The sequence below is a fragment of the Armigeres subalbatus genome, chromosome 1 (assembly GCF_024139115.2).
Source record: "Armigeres subalbatus isolate Guangzhou_Male chromosome 1, GZ_Asu_2, whole genome shotgun sequence".
Lineage (NCBI taxonomy): Eukaryota > Metazoa > Arthropoda > Insecta > Diptera > Culicidae > Armigeres > Armigeres subalbatus.
The window spans coordinates 246,168,372-246,187,784 of NC_085139.1; the positions used below are offsets into that span (position 1 = coordinate 246,168,372).

The following is a 19,413-nucleotide window of genomic DNA, read 5'->3' on the forward strand; positions in this document are numbered from 1 at the left end:
CATCCGAAAGATATTCAATTTGCAAAAAAAAAAACTAACCGCGATGGAGGTTTGTACTCTGATGGCTTTTCCGCAAATGTGACCTTTAAGTGGTCTTGTTGTGTAGGGGTTATCACGCCTATCTAGAGAGTAGGAGGTTGAGAGTTCCAGTCCCTCCAAGACACGTGGATTCTTTTCGCAAATTTCATATCAATTTGTCCATTTTGAAACATGTGCCGCGCCTATGCACAGCCAAGATATTCAACAAAAAAAAGGTTTTCGAGTTGCCGAATAATATGCAGTTAATTGTAATTTTCCTCGGGAACTACTCTGAAGTTTAGACAAATGTATGGAATTACCAAGAGAAGCTTTCAGCAAAAAATTCGTCATGAGAAACTCGTCAGAATTTTCACGAGAAATTGTTCTAAATTTCTACAGGAAAATCCTCGGAATATACACGGAAAGTTCTTGTCGAGTTTCTGTTGAGTATTCTTCGAAATTTACTTCATAATTGTAGGAAAGTGCGACTGATAGAATGGGTGTTTTAACGTTGGCTTGCTCAGTTTAAAATAATTAGTCTCCGGAATTTGACGGGAACTTTAATAGAATTTCCGCGAATAATTGTTCAAAATGTAGATTTTAATATGAAAAATCTTTGCATTTAAACGGAAAATTGTTCGGAATTTTTAAGGAATTTTAGGAAATTCTTTGTACAATAGATGTTTGACAACTGAAACTTATTCAACTGTAATGCTTTCTAACTGCAATTTAATAGTTACATCAGTTTTGTAGTTATCTAAACTTCGAAACGATTTTAAATTCGATGATAGTTGCATTGCGCTGAACAATCAAATGTACTTATATTGCATCTGGAGTTGTCGGACGTGACAATAGTTGGACGTTTAGAACGTTTAGAACTGCATTCGCTAACTAAAACGAAAACATGTTGCAGTTATCGAACGACTAGTGTATTGTCCATAAGACATTCTTGGGAAATTCAGTTGGCCGAAAGCGTCAAGCGGCCGAACTGATAATTTGGCCGAAAAAATCGTTAACCGTAACAGGTCGTTTGGCCGAATAGGTCATCTAATCAAATCCTATTAAGCTGAACTTAACGTTTATCCGCAACTATTATCAGGTCGAAAATGGTTTGACAAAAAATGTAGTTTGGTCGAAAGCGACATACAGCCAAAAGGAACATTCGGCCGAACTGGTAATTAGGCCGAAAAAATCATTTAACAAAATAAATCATTAGACCGAAAATGCCGTGTGGTAGGAATGGTCATTTGACACGAAAATATCCTTTCTGCAAAATACCCTTCCGGCCAAATGGCAATTTCTGTCAAATGACCTATTCGGCCGAACTTGTTTTTTATTCAATTCCGTCAAACGACACTTTTTGAAGAAGGTTGTCTTGCAGACAGGACATTTTTGGGCCAAATTGCTCTTTTTCCCAAATGACAATCAACCGGCATTTTTGTAATAAACATTGTGAGCTGATAGAGCACTTATTCAACCAAAATGGTCTTCTACAATAAAAAACTAGCTTATTCAGCCCTAATTGTTTGTTGGGTATTCAGTCAAACGACTTTTTCAGCCTGTTAGGACAAACTGTTACGGTCAAAATCCGGCCAAATGTTCCTGTACGTCGCTTACGACTCAACTACATTTTCTGTCAAACCTGTTTCGACCAGATAACAGTTACCGTTAAACGCTTAGTTCTGCTAATGGTACTCGGCTAGATTACTTTTGGCCTAAAAGCCAGTATCGACTTAAAAGTAGAGAGGCTACGAAATTTTGTTCAATGGTCAAATGACATTTTCCGCTGAATGGCCCATTCTGTCAAAAACCTTTTCGGCCAACGATGCTTTCGGCCAGACGACCTGTTAGGACAAACGGCTTTCTGTGCCAAATTACCCGTCTGTCGCCTTCCGTCAATGGAATTTCCCAAGAATTTCTTATCGAAAATAGAAAGAATGTTTTGAAGTAATCCAAAAACATTTCTTGAAAATTCCGAGCAATTTTCCAAAGATTTTTTCGTTGAAATCTACATTTTGAACCATCTTCTGCAGAAACTTTGAAGAATTGGAAATGCCGGAGTTTTTCTCGTGAAAATTCTACAGTCTCCCGCGGATATTGCAAAAAAAAATCTGTTTTAAAGTTGGCTTTGCCAATCTAGCCGTCTAGTGATGAACTTCTCCCTGCGAAAAAAAGCAATCTAATAAAGAATAAAAAAACTAACCATCTTAAATGATCTAGATTGAGGAAGTGTAAATTTCGAAAAATTCTCAACAGAACTTTCCGTGCATATTCTGAATATTTTCCTAAGGAAATTTTTAACAACTTCCCGTGAAAACTCTGAAAATAATTTCCAAATGAATATTCTTGAAAAACTTGAAGAATTTTCTGACGAAATTCAAAAGATTCTCCCGTTAATGTGTTGAAAATATCCAAAATGACCGATTCAGCCGAACTTTCGATCGAATGTTCATTTCGGTCAAATGGCCCTTTCGACCAAATGACTATTTCGGCCTATTAAGCTATTCATCTAACCATTTCTTTCAGCCAAAGAAACTATCCGACCAAATGACATTCTATGCTAGATACCCTAGCAAAGTCTGAAAATGTAATTTATTTATTTATTTATTTGGTCTTCGAGAGGATCGCACAGACTGACTTATTCTAATTCCTTAATCTATTTTTAAAACATTGTTTAGACATAGTAAAATCGAAACGATCACTAACTACATAAAACGCCCTTAAACAGGAGCACATCGGATTGTTATACCCATAATTGGTTCGGTGTCTGGGAACGATAATAAATTCTGACTGTCGTAAATGGCGCTGAGGCACAAGAATGTGAATGTAATTATTTTGCATTTTTTTATATTCACCGACATGCCGTTTTGTTTGCACCACCTTAATAGCTCATCAACGTCATTCTGCAGTATGAGACAATCCAAGGCAGATGATATTACTCTGTACATTTTCAGATCGTCCGCAAAAAAGAGTTTTCCGGAAGATATACGGTGACACAGATCGTTGATGAACAGAACAAAGATAAGCGGCCCCAGTACGCTGCCTTGTGGAACGCCGGAAGGTATAGCGAAAATGTCAGATCGTGCGGAATTTAATCTAACAAAAGCTTTCCGGTCTGACAGATACGACAGGAGCCAGTCCATAATCCATTCAGGGAAACCAACGTGTTTTAGTTTTTCTATGGCATATACATGAGGAACGATGTCAAAAGCTTTTGAAAAATCTATGTAAACTGAATCGACTTGATTGCGTCGTTCGATCTCACGAAATAGCACGTTGGTGTAACACATCAAATTTGTTGTGGTGGAACGGTTTGGGACAAATCCGTGTTGGTACTCGGAAATGACCAGTTTTGAGGCATTCATAATTACTTTGTGGACCAGAGACTCAAGAATCTTACCCAAACAGCAGAGGATTGAGATTCCGCGATAATTTTCAACGTGGTTCAAACTGCCTGATTTATGAACAGGAATCATGAATGCAGTTTTCCAAAAGCTCGGAAACGTTTTTTCATCTAAAGAGCGGTTGAACAAGAGAGCAAGTGGTGCAACCAATGATGATGAGTGATAATGAGTGCATATATAAAACATATTTTGATTTTGACTTAAAATTGATTCATAATTTGTTTTCAAATATGAATAATCATGATTGATTACATATTTTGATCTAATTTTGCTGTAGATTACTAAACTGCATGATATGACATCAAACTGTGTACTTGTTTTGTTATCGGAAACCAATATCAAAATTAGTTTTCTATTTGCTCTCAATGACAGCAGGAATAGCTTTCGATTTGATGTCACAGTAAGACTTTTCTGCTATACGTTTTGTTACTCAACCGTTAAAACGACCAAAAAGATATCAAGTTAAGTAATAATAATCCATTATTTCACAACATTGAAACAAGTTATCGATTTGCTCTCAATCTTTGCTCGGATAGGCTTCTACCAAATAGTCTTTTCGGTTAAACGACATATTCGGCGAAACAACTTTCAGCCTTGTGATCTCCTTCCATATGGCTTTCTGCTGAACGCCTCTTTTCCATTCAAAATTAATTTCAATGGTAAATTCTTTGGATTTCAAAGAGAAATCCTTCGCAATTTACACACAAAGTTTTTCTTAGTTTTACGGAGTGATTTTCAAAAATTCAAGTAGAAATTGTATGGGATTTACATGGAAATCATTGGTATCTTCACGAAAAAATCTCTGGTGTTTCAACGTGATGGATCAGGAAATTATACAGGAAATTCATTGAATGTTCAGAATTTCCACTTCCACTTCCAAAATTCTGCGGACATCTTCAAATTTGTATCGGCGTGGAAAATTATAGATAAGCGGCGTGACAATTTTTAAACGGCGGCGCGCCGATGCAAAAATGTCGGCGGCGGCGGCGTGCCAAAAACTGCCGGCGGCGGCGGCGTGGCGCGGCGGCGCACACCTCTACTCATGTTGTTCGTAATATTTCAATAAACAAAATCACTTTTAAGTTTTTACTGACTAGTTTGGTGTCATTTGCTTGACTGAAGAAAAAAATTACTATAAGATCTTTAACAACCTTAGTAGTAGTAATTTTTTTGCTTTTTCGTGAGCATTGTCATGGTATGTACCTATCATGCATTTGTTGTTGTTGAAGATACCCGTTTCCTCCCGATCATAAAGTCTATTCTCTAAGAGGTATATTTTTGCAGGTAAACTATAGACGTACACGTGTATATAAATCTTTGATTTTGCAGCTTTTGTCTTAAAAATAACATTTCTGATATGTTTCTATCAACGTTATTATCAACAGGTTTCAACACTATTAAAAGAATTTTTCGCCAGTCACGTGCAATGAAAATTATGACACTATCAATACTTTTGATCACAACACTGGATCGTGTCTAAGTTTCTTATAGATGCTATGAATAATTAAATCAAAATATCATGAAAACAACTTGTTTAAATCACGTCCCTTAACAATAAAATCTGCATCAAACTGCAATTCTCGAAATAACTTACACAGAAAAAAAATTTTTTTACTAAATGTGAAAATTGTGAAATGTTTGAAATGTCATAACTTTTTGTTTATTAGTTTACCATCACCAAATTTTATGGTAGATAGCTAATATAATGGACCGTTTTCCTAAAAATTACGTTCGAAAAAAGATAGGGTTTTGAGATATTTGAGTTTTGTGACAAAATGATATTTTTAAAGGCAAAAAAATTTTTTTACTGTGCACATTTTCTTAAGAATCACCATTTAGTTGTCTAACTTTGCTGAAAAAATCATAACAATCGAACATTCCGTTTTTGCTGTGCAGCTTTTTAAATATTTTTGAACCATTTTCACATACACCCTTTTGAAAAGTTAGTCGTGACTCAATATGAAGATTTGATATCGAAAAATGACGATTTAGATGAAATTGAAAAACTGTGCAGAGTTTCAAATATTTTCGAAATGGTCGCTCAGGATCGACTGACATGCCCCCGTGGAATGCCTCATTTGGAAGAACTTTTCGGAAAAATTGTGAAGAGATTCTCATGTGAAATCTAAAGAATTTTCCGATGAAGTTCCAAACAATTTTCCTTACAAAATCCAAAGAACTCCTCTTGGTAATTTCAAAGAATTCTCAAAACTTCAAAGTAGTTCCCGTAATTTTCAAATGAATAATCTGGAAAAACTTTTCTGGGGAAGTTGATCAGATTTATCCGGGTCCTTCCGTTGATGTCTTGAAAATAACCAAAATGACCCATTCAGCCGAACGACCCTTTCGTCCGAATGTCCATTTCGGCCAAAGGTTATTTTTGGCCAATTAAGCTATTCGGCCAACCGATTTTTTCAGTCAAATGAACTGTTCGACCAAATGACAAAGGCCAAATAACTTTAGGCTAGATAGTCTTTTACCAAATGGTCTATTCGGTCAAACGACATATTCGATCAAACAGTTTTTTTGTTGGGGATTAGAACTATTGCGTCCATTAATTAGAACAAACAACTACCGTAATATATCCCCATTTTATCACCCCCATGATGAATTTTGGGGTGACAAAATAGGAAATGTGACATAATCGAAAAAAAAGTTATTCTCAATTTTTATATTTGTTTCACAAATATGAATCAGTTTATGGCTTGGGAAGCCAAAATACGTGAACGGAACCCATGATTTCTTGTCGAAAAGGCTTACAAAACTAATTAATGATTTGAGTGTATTACTTCTACGCGAAGTGGCAGAAGGAAGGTCGTGCGATATGTGCCATCACAAATATTGCCCTCCGCTCGCTTTCAAATCGACTTCTAAAAAAACATTCTTCATGCCTGCCGTATCCTAACGGAACTATCAATTCTGTTCTTTCGCCTCTAATTCTATCATGAACATGTAAGTCTAAGTTTGGAAGATGACATTAGGCTTACAAAAATCTTGACAAGTGTTCAGAAATGATTCATAATAAACTACAGTCGGTGAAAGTTATTTTATGAAAATCATTTTTGTTTGCGGCATTATTTACAAAAATAAAAAGAACGACTAAAACTTTCAATTTTTTTGGGGTGACAAAATCGGGTCGAAAACGTGATAAAATCAATACTGTGTCAGCCTTGTGGACTTCGGCCAAATAGCTTTCTGCTGAACGATCCTTTTCTGAACAAAAATTCCATTTCAACGAGAAATTCTTCGGATTTCAACGGGAAATGCTTCGCACGAGTTTTTTCTTAGTTTTTACGGATAGTTTTTCAAAATTTTAACAAAAAAATGTACGGAATTTTCAAAAAAAATCATTGGATTTCCACGAAAAATTCTCTGGAGTTTCAACGTGATGTTGTAGGGATCAATCAGAAAATTCTACGGAATTTCCACTGAAAATTCTGCGGACTTCTTCAAATTTGAATCGGCGTGGAAAATTATAGATCAGCGGCGTGACAATTTTTAAACGGCGGCGCGCCGATGCAAAAATGTCGGCGGCGGCGGCGTGCCAAAAACTGTCGGCGGCGGCGGTGCACACCTCTACCCACACAAACACATAACCAGTTCTTATTTTCTCGTAACCGGGGACGTAATGCACGTTAATTTAATGCAATATGTGCGTATGTCGCAAATTATGGCAAACTGTACGCGAAACTAATGCGATATTGCAATAAAATTGTCGTCGAGTCGAGTCGAGTCAAGTACGAGACACTGAAGACGACCACACAGTTGTGGTCGAAATACGTATCTGCAAAGATAACAAAATAATTAGTGGAATTAAATGGAGAGTACTAAACTCATCTTAGACGGTTGAATACATTCCACTAAAAAGAGCTTAAAATATTTTTTTTTAAATAAAATGTTGCAACCTGTGGTTGGGTGTTGAAATATATTCTTGTCGCCTAGTCCCATGGTACAAATACAAGAGATGTGTCCTTAGTATAATACCTAGATTTTTAAACTTTTTCTTTTTGGCTTCTTGTAACTGGTGCCGGAGAAAACGAAATGTCGGTTTCTCACTTTGGCTTGGCCCTGTAACTAATAAAAATATTCTGTTTCTCATACCGTAACTTTTGATTTCGGCGCTCCCCTGAGGGCTGGTGTCCTTGGCGGGAGCTAACCCGGCCAACCGCATGCTACGGTGCTTAGTAAGATGCATTCAGGGGTGATTCTAATCAAGTGATTTTCAGCATTTTTTCCTCAATTTGTGACAACAATGAAAATTTGCTTTAACCATACAAGTTAGTACTGGGACGTTGATGGACTATCTGCCTTTTTGTCGAGCCTTCTTAACTAGATCAACGTTGAGCCTGAGAAGTTTGCAGTAGACTCGAATCTCTAGGTTTAGAGAAAGGGGGGTAGCCTTTTACCACCCAGACATTAAAGTCACGTGACCGTGACCATCACGTCACGTGATGGAAGAAAATTTCTTTGAAAGTTCAAAGAAGGAATTCTAAAAATTGCTTCAGAATTTACCGGCTTTGGGACAGAAGGTCGGTCGAAAGACAAAAGGTCGAAGGTAAAAAATCTATAATTCTGAACACATGGAAGAGACAAAGTATACGACAGCAAGTTTCGAAACATGTTTCCAAAGCAAAATCTAGCTTATAATATTTCCAAAATCTTGCTTATAACATTTTCCTTTTCAAGAGGCTCCGAAGGCTCCTTTCAACAGGCTTCAAAGCCACCTTTTAAAAGACTCGGAAAGCCTCCTTTCAATGGGTCCGGAAGCCTTCTTTTAGGCTTTTTCTTCAAACTTTTTTTTTCTCCTTCTTTTAAAAGCTTCGGAAGTGTCTTTTCAAGAGGGTCGGAAGGCTCCTACACCCAATCAGCGGATGGAAGATTTTAATACAGTTCTTTAAAGGGACCTTACAGGAACTGTATAATAATTTGGCATATACAATTCCGGAAGGGTTTAATACAATTGTTGTATTGAAATCGGAAAGATTTGTATTACAGTCGACTCTCTACATCTCGATGCTCTATATCTCGATATCTCATCATATGTCGATGGTTTCCTCGGTCCCTTCATTATATACATTTGGACATTCTACATTTCGATAACCTCCCTATCTCAATGTGTTCTGATCATGTTTTGTTCTGGATTCACTCACCTTATGTCAATATGTTCAAATTTTTCGGCTATTAGACCATTTTTGGGCAATAACAAACACATCAATTAAAGCGATTACAGCGATTAAAGGAGACCATTCTGAGATGGGATGGGACGAAAAGTCAGTATTTATACGCTTTAAGTCCGAACCCTCTATGTCCTTTTCATTAGAGAACAATGAAGAAGTGCTTCCATTCTTATATGCCAACGGTAAACAAGTGATAGTTCGCATGTCTGTAGCGGGACAATTTTCTCGTTATGTGAGAGTCTACGATCTTCCGCCGGAGATTTCAGATTCCGAACTATCATCGGTAATGTCTAAGTTTGGTAAAGTCAAACGAACTGTTCGTGAACGATTCCCAGCTGAATTCCTGCTGGACATGTTTACTGGAGTCCGAGGAATCTACATGGACATTGAGGAGGATATTCCGAAAATACTTTATTTCAACCATCGTAAGGAGGATCCATTATGATGGAATAAAAGCGAAATGTTTTGCATGCAGGTCGGAGACTCACATGAACAAATTTTGTCCGATGAAAAACAACGAGAAAATTCATTATAAGAAGAGAAGACCACTGTGAATCAAGCAATAGCACCGCCGGAGAAACAAAGAAGGCACAACAGAACCCTGTGCGGATCAGTCTCGTGTCGATACAAAATTACGGAAAGTGGTAAAATGAAACTAAAGCAACGAAAACCATCCGATGTTGTTTCAACGCAGAGCGTAGCTACTCCTTCTACAAGCGAGCGTGCTGGTACCCTATCTTCGATCTAACATAGCGGAAAGAGACGGTTCAGTGTACGTACGAGAAGAAAGCAGACGATAACGAACGAAAAGCAATAAATTGAAGATTACAAAGCGAGAATTGCAAAAGCATTTAATACTGCAGTTGAAGAAATTGAAGTTTACTATAACTAGTTCTAATATTAGTTGCTATTAGAATTTAGGTTTGTTTTTGTAATTAAGTACAAACATTTGCTGATGGCTCCGCAAAGTGTTACACACGTCTGAGCCTAAAAATAAACGAAATGAAAAAATGTATATGCCAGGATGTAATACAATAATTATCAGATTTGTTTTTGAGTGTATCAACAGGCTCATAAGCCTCCTTTTAAAAGGCTCGGAAACCTACTTTCAGCAGGTTTGTGAGCCTCTTTTTAAGAGGTCCGGAAGCCTCCTTTCAAGAGGTCCGGGGACTCCTTTCAAGATGTCCGGAAGCCTCATTTCAAGAGGCCCGGAAGCCTCCTTTCTAGAGGCCCGGAAGCCTCCTTGTTACGTTTACGTCATTTAGTATGTTCATTCATTAAAATTCGTAAAGATTTGTCAGAATATGGATCGCAAATATCGCCTCGCATGCCCGCATAACGTACCAACCGCCAATTCGAATACAAACCAGAAATGCATCCCTGCGGGAAACAAAAAGCCCTTCCGTACGCTGTCGTGTCAATTTGACGTGACTGAAACACACGCACACTTCGAACGACCACAACGTATGTCGCATTGATAGCAGAAACGTACGACACTGTTTCCGGGTCGCCTCTGTGAGAAGCATCGCCGTCGCCATCATCAGGCATCCACTACAAGTTACACTTTTGTCCACACACGAGGGACAATATATTCAGTGCCGTTAAACTGATTCGTGCTGTGCGTACAATTGTGGAGGTGTTTTAACTTCAGCGGGAGGAAGTAAAACCCGAGACGGCCTACATCGCAGGCAAACACAAAAGTAGTGGGCGAAGTTAAGGCAATTTGCATCTCTCAGATGGTCCGGATTTCCAACCGAGGAAAAAATAGCGACGAAAACTTTGTGCTGATCGAGAAAACATCGAACAAGGTCGAGCAAAGGCTAAAATTGGCCACAATTGTCCGAAGCTGATCACAGAACGGTCTCTAAAGTCGGCCAGAGTCTCAACAGTTCAAAATACCCCATCCATTGGGGTGTTTTTGAAGACTGGCGTTCTCTTGGACTACTATTTTGCCAGACCGTGAGCTTGGAGGACCGTTGTTCTTGTCAGATAACGTAAGCATCTCCACCGGACGGGTAGATAGGCCGGATCGCTTAGCAGTCTTCGTCGAGTTGCGGATCGGTTTTGCCGGGTCATCGTGGAGTACGGTGTCCGTTTTCCTCGGACTTCGGAGTTGTTCCAGCCCAATCAGATCGTTGGTACGTGAAGGAACCGAACGCGGTCGTACTGGACGGCCAGAGGGGTCTCCAGCGGAGGACGTTCGTCGTGCGAGTGGTGCGATGGCAGGGTGCATGAGGCGGATAATCCCGGCGGCAAGTGAGCCGTCAGAAAGTTGGTAGGCCAGGGTGCACCCAAGAAGAAGATTCGTGAGTACACAAACTGTTAGTCTGTAAGCAGAATGATTAGAGAAAGGAGAGAGTAGATAGCAGGAGCAGTAGAAGAAAAGGAAATGACAGTCGAATATATGTGATGAATGAACATTCGTGAGATTCTTGAACTTTATTTCATGGTTGAGCACATGTCCTCCAGTTTGTGTGAATTTTGTCCGCTTTAGCAATTACGCTCTACCGCTACCGGAGATTTCACAACATCCTTTCAAGAGGCCCGGAAGCCTCCTTTCAAGAGGCCCGGAAGCCTCCTTTCAAGAGGCCCGGAAGCCTCCTTTCAAGAGGCCCAAGCCTCCTTTCAAGGGGCCCGAAGCCTCCCTTCAAGAGGCCCGGAAGCCTCCTTTCAAGAGGCCCGGAAGCCTCCTTTCAAGAGGCCCGGAAGCCTCCTTTCAAGAGGCCCGGAAGCCTCCTTTCAAGAGGCCCGGAAGCCTCCTTTCAAGAGGCCTGGAAGCCTCCTTTCAAGAGGCCCAGAAGCCTCCTTTCAAGAGGCCCGGAAGCCTCCTTTCAAGAGGCCCGGAAGCCTCCTTTCAAGAGGCCCGGAAGCCTCCTTTCAAGAGGCCCGGAAGCCTCCTTTCAAGAGGCCCAGAAGCTTCCTTTCAAGAGGCCCGGAAGCCTCCTTTCAAGAGGCTCGGAAGCCTCCTTTCAAGAGGCCCGGAATCCTCCTTTCAAGAGGCTCGGCAGCCTCCTTCCAAGAGGCCCGGAAGCCCCTTTTAAGATTTTTTCTTTAAATTTTTTTTCCATGGTATTGGAGACGACTGGAAATAGTTTTTTATGTACAGATTTCGGCTATCTCAGTCTCTATTTATTTATTACCAGACTAAGGTCGGAGTGACCTTTGCAGTACACAAAAGTCTTCACCATTCAGCTCGATATATGACTGCATGTCGCCAACCACGCATTCTGCGGATAGTCCGTAAATTGTCATCCACCTTATCTATTCACCTTGCCCGCTGTGTACCTCGCCTTCTTGTTCCCGTTGAATCGTTGTCGTGAACCATTTTCACCAGATTACTGTTCGACATTCTGGTTACGCGCCCGGCCAACCGCAGTCTTCCGATTTTTGCGGTGTGAACGATGGATGGTTCTCCCAACAGCTGATGTAGCTGGTACATTCGCCTCTTCCACGTGCCGTCCGCCATCTGCACCTCACCATAGATGGTACGCAGCACTTTCCTTTCAAAAAATACCAGTACGCGTTGGTCCTCCACGAGCATCGTTGGAAAAGACCACATTCAATGATCGAAACTACGGTCAGAGCGAAACGCTAATCGTTTAATGGTTTTATAAGGCTGAGATAGCTTACTTTTTCCTTTTCTCCTTTTGTAAAGGGCATCAAAAGGCTCGGAGGACTCATTTCAAAATGAAAATTTAGAATTTTTTTTTTGAGAGCCATGTGTTCCTGAAAACGTCCATTTTTCATATATCTTATAAGTTAAGCTTATTTGCATTTACAGCAATAAACAAAGGGGGTACCTCAATTAATGGAAAAGTTCGAAGGGGTACCTCTTAAGAAAAAAAATGAGAACCGCTGTTCTAGGGTCTCCAAATTATTAACCGCGAGGTTACAATTTTTGCATTCGTATATCATGAGGCTAGCTAACACAATGATACTTTTATGACCAGGGCAGTCGAGACAATTTCCAAACCGAAAATTGCCTAGACCGGCACCGGGAATCGAACCCAGCCACTCTCAGCATGGTCTTGCTTTGTAGTCGCGCGTCTTACCGCACGGCTAAGGAGGGCCCACGTCCTTTAGTCATAGATTCGAATTTCCCAAAGAATCGCTTCTAAAGTTCCTTCTGGAAAACCTTGGATAATCCTGAAGCAATCTTTGCGTTTTGAAAATTTCAACCGAAATTTCTTTGAAAATGCCTTCAGCAAATTCGTCGAAAACTCCTTATCGTCTACTTTCAAGAATTTGTCCTTTGTTGATTCCTTTGGAAATTTGGTCGAAATTCCTATGGAAAATATTTTGATAATGCTTACAATTTTTTTTTCCTGAAAAACCTTCCGAAATTCCTTTAAGAGAATTCCTTCGGAAATTTCTTTATGACTTCCTATGGCAAATAGTTTAGAAACTCGTTCGAACTTTTTCAAGAAATTGCATCAGCAATTATTTCGTTAATTTCTTTTAAAAAAATCACCAGTATTTTCTTAAGAAATCCCTTGGAAAGCTCTAGAAAGAAATTCTTGAGACTCATTCAAAATTTCTTTAAAACTTCATCCAAAAATTCTTTTAATTTTACTTATGAATTCCTTCGTCCATTTTTCCGGAACGATAATAATTTTTTTTTTAAAGAATATTGGGATTTTGGAGTGAATTCCTGAATGAGTTCCAAAAAAAAATCTGAATGATTTCTTGATACATATCTTCTTCTATATAATAAAAATGAAATGGTCTGTGTTCGTATCCGCATAACGCGAAAACGGATGGATTTTCTGCCTTCCTTCAGCAGAAACGTACGTTATAGTTTCCGACGGGTTTATATGATATTTGCTTATTCGAAAATCATGAGTAAAGTTGAGAAAATCATGAAAAACTTAAATTTAGATTCGTATGGAAATTTCGCATGGGAAGTTTACAGCGCTATTTTTCGCCTACTATGCAGGACAACGTCTGCCGGGTCGACTAGTCCCAAATAAATGCCTAAATGGGTTTCCGAAGACATTCCTAAATTAATTTCCAAAGAAATTCCTAAAGAAATTTCCGAAAGATTTCTTCTAAAGGAAGTTCGGAAGATATTCCTAAAATAATTGTAGGTGTTCTTGAAGGAATTTCTAAAGGTTTTTTCTTGGGTATTTGCGGAGAATTTTTCAATGGAATTTCAAAGGAATCCCTGAAAGCATTTTCGAAGTAATTTCTTTAAGAATTTTTGAAGAAATTCCTAGAGGAATTCGTAAGAAACAAAGAATCAACTGAATTATTGTTCATGCATTCTCAGTGTGCAAGTTTCAGTGACTCAAATGTTCAAATGATCGATAACAACGCCGGCCACGGCCTTGTAGTCAGTTAAGAAGAGGGAAGGAATATGAGTAGGTGGTTTTTGCTACTTGAAGACATTGTTTATCTTTCCACAAAAACCACAAGAAGGATTATCAGTTAATCGATATGCATCGTGGGATCTGGATTCACTCTGATAAGTGATGCGACCGTGCATTTTTTTACACAAAAAGCAAAACGAACTAACCACCTGCACTGTGAAGGATCACGTTTTGAACGACCGAAACGTCACGTAGCCCTTTGTACTTACTTGCCCGATGGCTACCTTGGGACACAATTTCAAACTGAATTTTATTTTTTCAGAAGTAACTGAAATGCATCAAATGATTTGATGGATGGAGGTAAAGGGTTCTGTCTTACTAATATCTGTGATTCATTAGGTCGCTTTTAATCCATTACGTACTTCCTCATTAAAATCGAAACCACGAAGCCATACCAAATTTGGCCAGCGACGTCTGCAATGAATACCAATGCACCGTTCGTTGTCTAGCTGCTTGCCGGAACCATTCATACTGAGGAAACCCAAAATGCTACGCTTTTTAACCCTTTAATGTCTAGTCTTGCTTTCCTTATTCATTTCTGATTTTGAATTCATTTGATTTATCATATTTTTCACTTTTTCACCAAACAACGTTGTAAGTAGTTTTTAGACAATTTTACTAACTATTTAAAAATAGGTAATATTAAATACTTAAGTATTATATTAGTATCGAATTGGGATAAAAATCGACATTTTAAATATACGCAAGTAAAAAAGTAAATGAAAACAATATGCAAAACGAGACCAAATCTGTTTTATGGGAAAAAATCATAAAAGCAAACAAATGTATGCCTGCAGAGGGTTAAGCACGTACAACATGAAAGGAAAAACATAAACAATACCTTATATTTATGCACTGCCTGCTTGGATTCAGATTCGTTTATAAAAACAACGAATCCAATTAGATTTCATTCACACTACTTTGCATTATTCTATCAACACATACGTTCCGATGAGCCAATCACTACCGGAAATAAAAGAAATTACATCCCACGGTTCCATGTTCATGGATTATCTTTTAAATCTCTTTCTTTGATGTTCACTTATCACTTCTGTTAACTTAAACTGATAACGGGATTCCTTCTATGTCAAACGATTTACGATATCGCGCTATCGTTATCAGTCCGCGCCAGTGTTGTAATTCATCCATATGCAATTGGACGAAATTTCTCACCACTATCGTTCGAACTACACTCTCACGGCGATATGATACGCGGGCGTCTGCACTGCACTGGCTCTCTCACGGTCTCTCCCTCGCCATCGTTATCATTCGATGGTGATTACTATCGCTTACTACGATCCTACTACGAATTTGCTTTCGTAGCGTCACTGTTTATGATTCTTATCACTTTCTGAAAGTCACCCGGCAAGCAAGTTGCTGCGTAACGCAGCCTTTCCACGTACAGATCCGATTCACGTTCGAAAAATCACAATCATAAACAAATTGAGTCATTTTAGCATTCGATACAAAACAAACTTCACTCGATGATCACGACCGCACCCGGCTTCGGCGTTTTCGTCACTCGTCATACGAAGCGACTGGCAACGACCGACGACCGGCCAGCCGGCGGCGATGGTCAATTTGCTGAATGGGTGACCGTTGTTTTTGCTTCGGTTTGCGACCAAATGCCAATAAACATAAGGCAGTCATATCCACTCAGTGTGGTGAAGATCGTCGCACGAATCAGCTGAATCACGTCATTCAGGTGGTTTCGTTAGGGCGCAAAATTTATCTTACACCGCTTGCCATTTGAGGGGCGAATGCTAACTCGCTGTTCTCTTTCATACCGGTCACGGTCGCCGTTTGTCGCAAGGGAAAAAGTGGTTCTTCAAGTTGAGTATAAATTTGGAATAGCGAATCATAAAGGTGGGAATCACTTGTAATGCAGGTAGGTACAAGGTACAGAGCAAAAACAGCAAGACTAGGGTAAAAAAGTAATCAGTGAAGAAAAGTTTATGTGGCTTATGGATGGGGCCTCCAGTAAGCCTTGCAATCTGGGGCGTTGCATTGCCGATCCAGATACGACGGTATCCATTCTCGATATTTGCGAGTGGTGTAAGCGTTTCATAGGCTTGCCACACAAGATAAAAATCCATGCAAAAGTGGTACAATATCACAATTTGAACGACGGCCGTGTTCTAATTGCCACAGAGCCAGAAAAAAGATTGATAGATAAGTACTTTTCTGATTTCGCCAAGTCAGCTTAACGTAATTAAGCTAATGTGATAATTCCATTTGCCAGCCTTAGATGACATGATTGCATAATAAATTTTGTCAACGATAATGCTTTGAATGAGTTGTGAAAATCGGATTAATTCACCAAGTGATGTTGAGGTCTATCTCGTTCAAATGTGCCTCAGAATGCTGCCAATCAGTTTCAATCGTGAAAGAATGGGGAATGGGGAAATCTTCAAACGGATGTGGTACGCATTCTTATTTCACGAGGATGTGCAATTGAAGTTAACCGTGATCCAGCATTGCATCATTTTTTGCTGAAATTATGTCAAGGTATAGAAACGGCTTCCACGTCGTCGTTCAGACGGTTCAGACACAGGCATGATAGCACATCACTTTTTGGAGAATGGGTCACGTTTTTCGGGTCAATCAGTGAAAAACATTATTTTTTAGATCAAGTCACTAAAACAACTTTTTCTCGGAAAAAAATACTATTTTAATCGAAAACCAGGGTTTTGTAAAGGACATCCCCCTATGTAGAATGAATGAAAAATAGACACGACCACCAATTGCATGTTGGGGAAGATCCATTAATTACGTAACGCAAAAATTGGCAATTTTCAACCTCCCCTATGTCACACTTTTTGTATGAATCATTCAATTTTTTTGTATGGATTGTCACACTTCGGCCAACTAACTCTGAACGTGACGTAATTTATGGGTGCTCCCTTGGATTACGTAAAGAGTAAATTAAATGTTCACTAACGGTGATGGTAAGTTTCTAGGATCGTTAGGATACCATCGTTGCAAATGAAATGCAATCAAGCGCTTGTATTTAGCATTTTTTAGAATAGTTTTCTTAGATCAGTATTTATAGTATGGAATAGTGGCCCTGAAAGAACCGAATTATTTTCAATATAGCGCCTTTCCAATCAAAAACAACGAAACCATAAAAAAAAAAGAATCTCTAGAGAAATTTTTATTTACTGCTACTGATGCCAACGTAAGCCACTGGATGATTTGCCACTGAAACGCTATAGACGCCATCCACGCGAATAGATTGGTGCAGCGTCTGCTGCCGACGACAACTTTCTACCGTTGTCGAGCGATTTTGATTTATAATTTGAAGAAAACTCGTTTCGACCACTCGACGATTTTCCTACTCGACCACTCGATCCACACGTTGCGGGACCGCAACCGACGCCATTCCGCGCATCAATCCTTCTCATAAAATGTAGGCCCGATAAGAATTGATATCCATTCCGCAATGTGCCTTTCTAATCACTAAAAACCAAACGTTAGTTGGTTTTCTTCTACCCTATAAAATGATGGTTCTGAAAAGAAACGATTTTCTCTTCACAATGCGTTTATCTAAACACCAACAGCAACCCAATCATAGTCCGGTTATTTCGTGGAAAATTTCACTTGATTTTTGCTGCTGTCGGTGACAGCCACTCGATGATTATCCTTTCAATCATTGCGTTAGCTGCAATGCGGCCTTCGTGTCTGCTCTCCGTGTAGTCTTGATAGAACTGAGAATTAGAACCCAGCCCATTAGATGCACGTTTTTAATGTCTGTGATTGTGATACACGACATTGGTTCGCCGATTTTCAACGGTGCCTTGCGAGATTTGATTTTTCAATAGTTTAGTACTTTAAATCTATTGTTTTTTTTTAGTTGGACAAACTCTTGAAAAGCTTGATTGATACCAAAATCGACAACATCGGTTGGAAGACGGCTGAGTTATCGCATACATAATTTGTAGTCTAGCATTCTATCAAAAAAAAAATAAAAAAATCAAAAAACAAAATTTGAATTTTGTCATAAATTTCAATTTTAATACCCAGCAACACGGCTAAGGTAACAACAAGCTGCCCTTTTGAAAATGTGATACCGCCGATCGAAGCAATCGATTGTCATTTTCACCCAATCAGCAACCGGTACGATTTTGACAGAAAAGCGGTACGATTTTTAATGACTAATTGGCACATCGTATCCTAGAGTTATCGTGACGGCACTTTTCGTGACGGTCTCAAATGACCTCCCTATCTTCTCGAAGGACGTAATCCTACGTCAAAAAAGAGAACCTTTATGTAACAAATAGTATGTATAAATCAGGGATCTGCGAAGCGGCCATGTTTCTGATGCCAGCATCAAAATCATCGATTAATTTAATACGAGGGCTAATTTAAATAACAGTCGTCGAAAACCTGCCATGTAGTGCGCTTGGTGCCGATTGAAATATGAAAATTACGACTATTTAAAAAAAAAATCAATTTGGAATAGTGTTTTGTTTACAAAATAGAATTGTCAGTGGGAAACCCAATGATGTTGGCTATTGTCAAACGTAGTGGGTAGGATTGAAGGTGCCAGATACCTGGTATAAATAGTATTTTGACCATACTTCTGAGCCCATAGTTCGATCTGTCCGATTTTCAATAGGAAACAATGGGACAAGATTCTGCGTCGAATGTAACTTATTGCGAGCAAATGAGCAAAGATCAGCAATGCTTTGTATTGTACATAATATGCATAACGACCAGTTAGCGGAAGCCTCCTTTCAAGAGGCTCGGAAGCTCCCTTTCAAGAGGCTCGGAAGCTCCCTTTCAAGAGGCTCGGAAGCCTCCTTTCAAACGGCTCGGAAGCTTCCTTTCAAGAGGCTCGGAGTCGGAAGCCTCCTTTCAAGAGGCTCGGAGTCGGAAGCCTCCTTTCAAGAGGCTCAGAAGCCTCCTTTCAAGAGGCTCAGAGCCTCCTTTCAAGAGGCTCAGAAGCCTCCTTTCAAGAGGCCTCAGAGCCTCCTTTCAAGAGGCCTCAGAAGCCTCCTTTCAAGAGGCTCAGAGCCTCCTTTCAAGAGGCTCAGAAGCCTCCTTTCAAGAGGCTCCAGCCTCCTTTCAAGAGGTTCAGAGCCTCCTTTCAAGAGGTTCTGGAAGCCTCCTTTCAAGAGGTTCAGAAGCCTCCTTTCAAGAGGCTCAGAAGCCTCCTTTCAAGAGGCTCAGAAGCCTCCTTTCAAGAGGCCTCAGAAGCCTCCTTTCAAGAGGCTCAGAAGCCTCCTTTCAAGAGGCCTCGAAAGCCTCCTTTCAAGAGGTTCAAAGCCTCCTTTCAAGAGGCTCAGAGCCTCCTTTCAAGAGGCTCAGAAGCCTCCTTTCAAGAGGCTCAAGCCTCCTTTCAAGAGGCTCAGAGCCTCCTTTCAAGAGGCTCAGAAGCCTCCTTTCAAGAGGCTCAGGCCTCCTTTCAAGAGGCTCAGGCCTCCTTTCAAGAGGCTCAGAAGC

General features: G+C 39.7%; 1 protein-coding gene across 5 annotated transcripts in view; it reads right to left on the reverse strand.

Moving 5' to 3' along the window:
• Nucleotides 1-15,541, reverse strand: part of LOC134206338 (diacylglycerol lipase-alpha) — a 351,723-nt gene extending 336,182 nt beyond the window's left edge. For 2 of the 5 annotated variants that reach the window (XM_062682040.1, XM_062682039.1), the window contains exon 1: nucleotides 14,810-15,532. The gene's annotated coding sequence lies outside the window, so the exon portion shown is untranslated. Of the gene's footprint in view, nucleotides 1-14,809 lie in introns of all 5 variants that reach the window. The other 3 variants (XM_062682035.1, XM_062682038.1, XM_062682037.1) reach the window with 3 other exon arrangements.
• Between the last annotated feature and the right edge of the window lie 3,872 nt (nucleotides 15,542-19,413).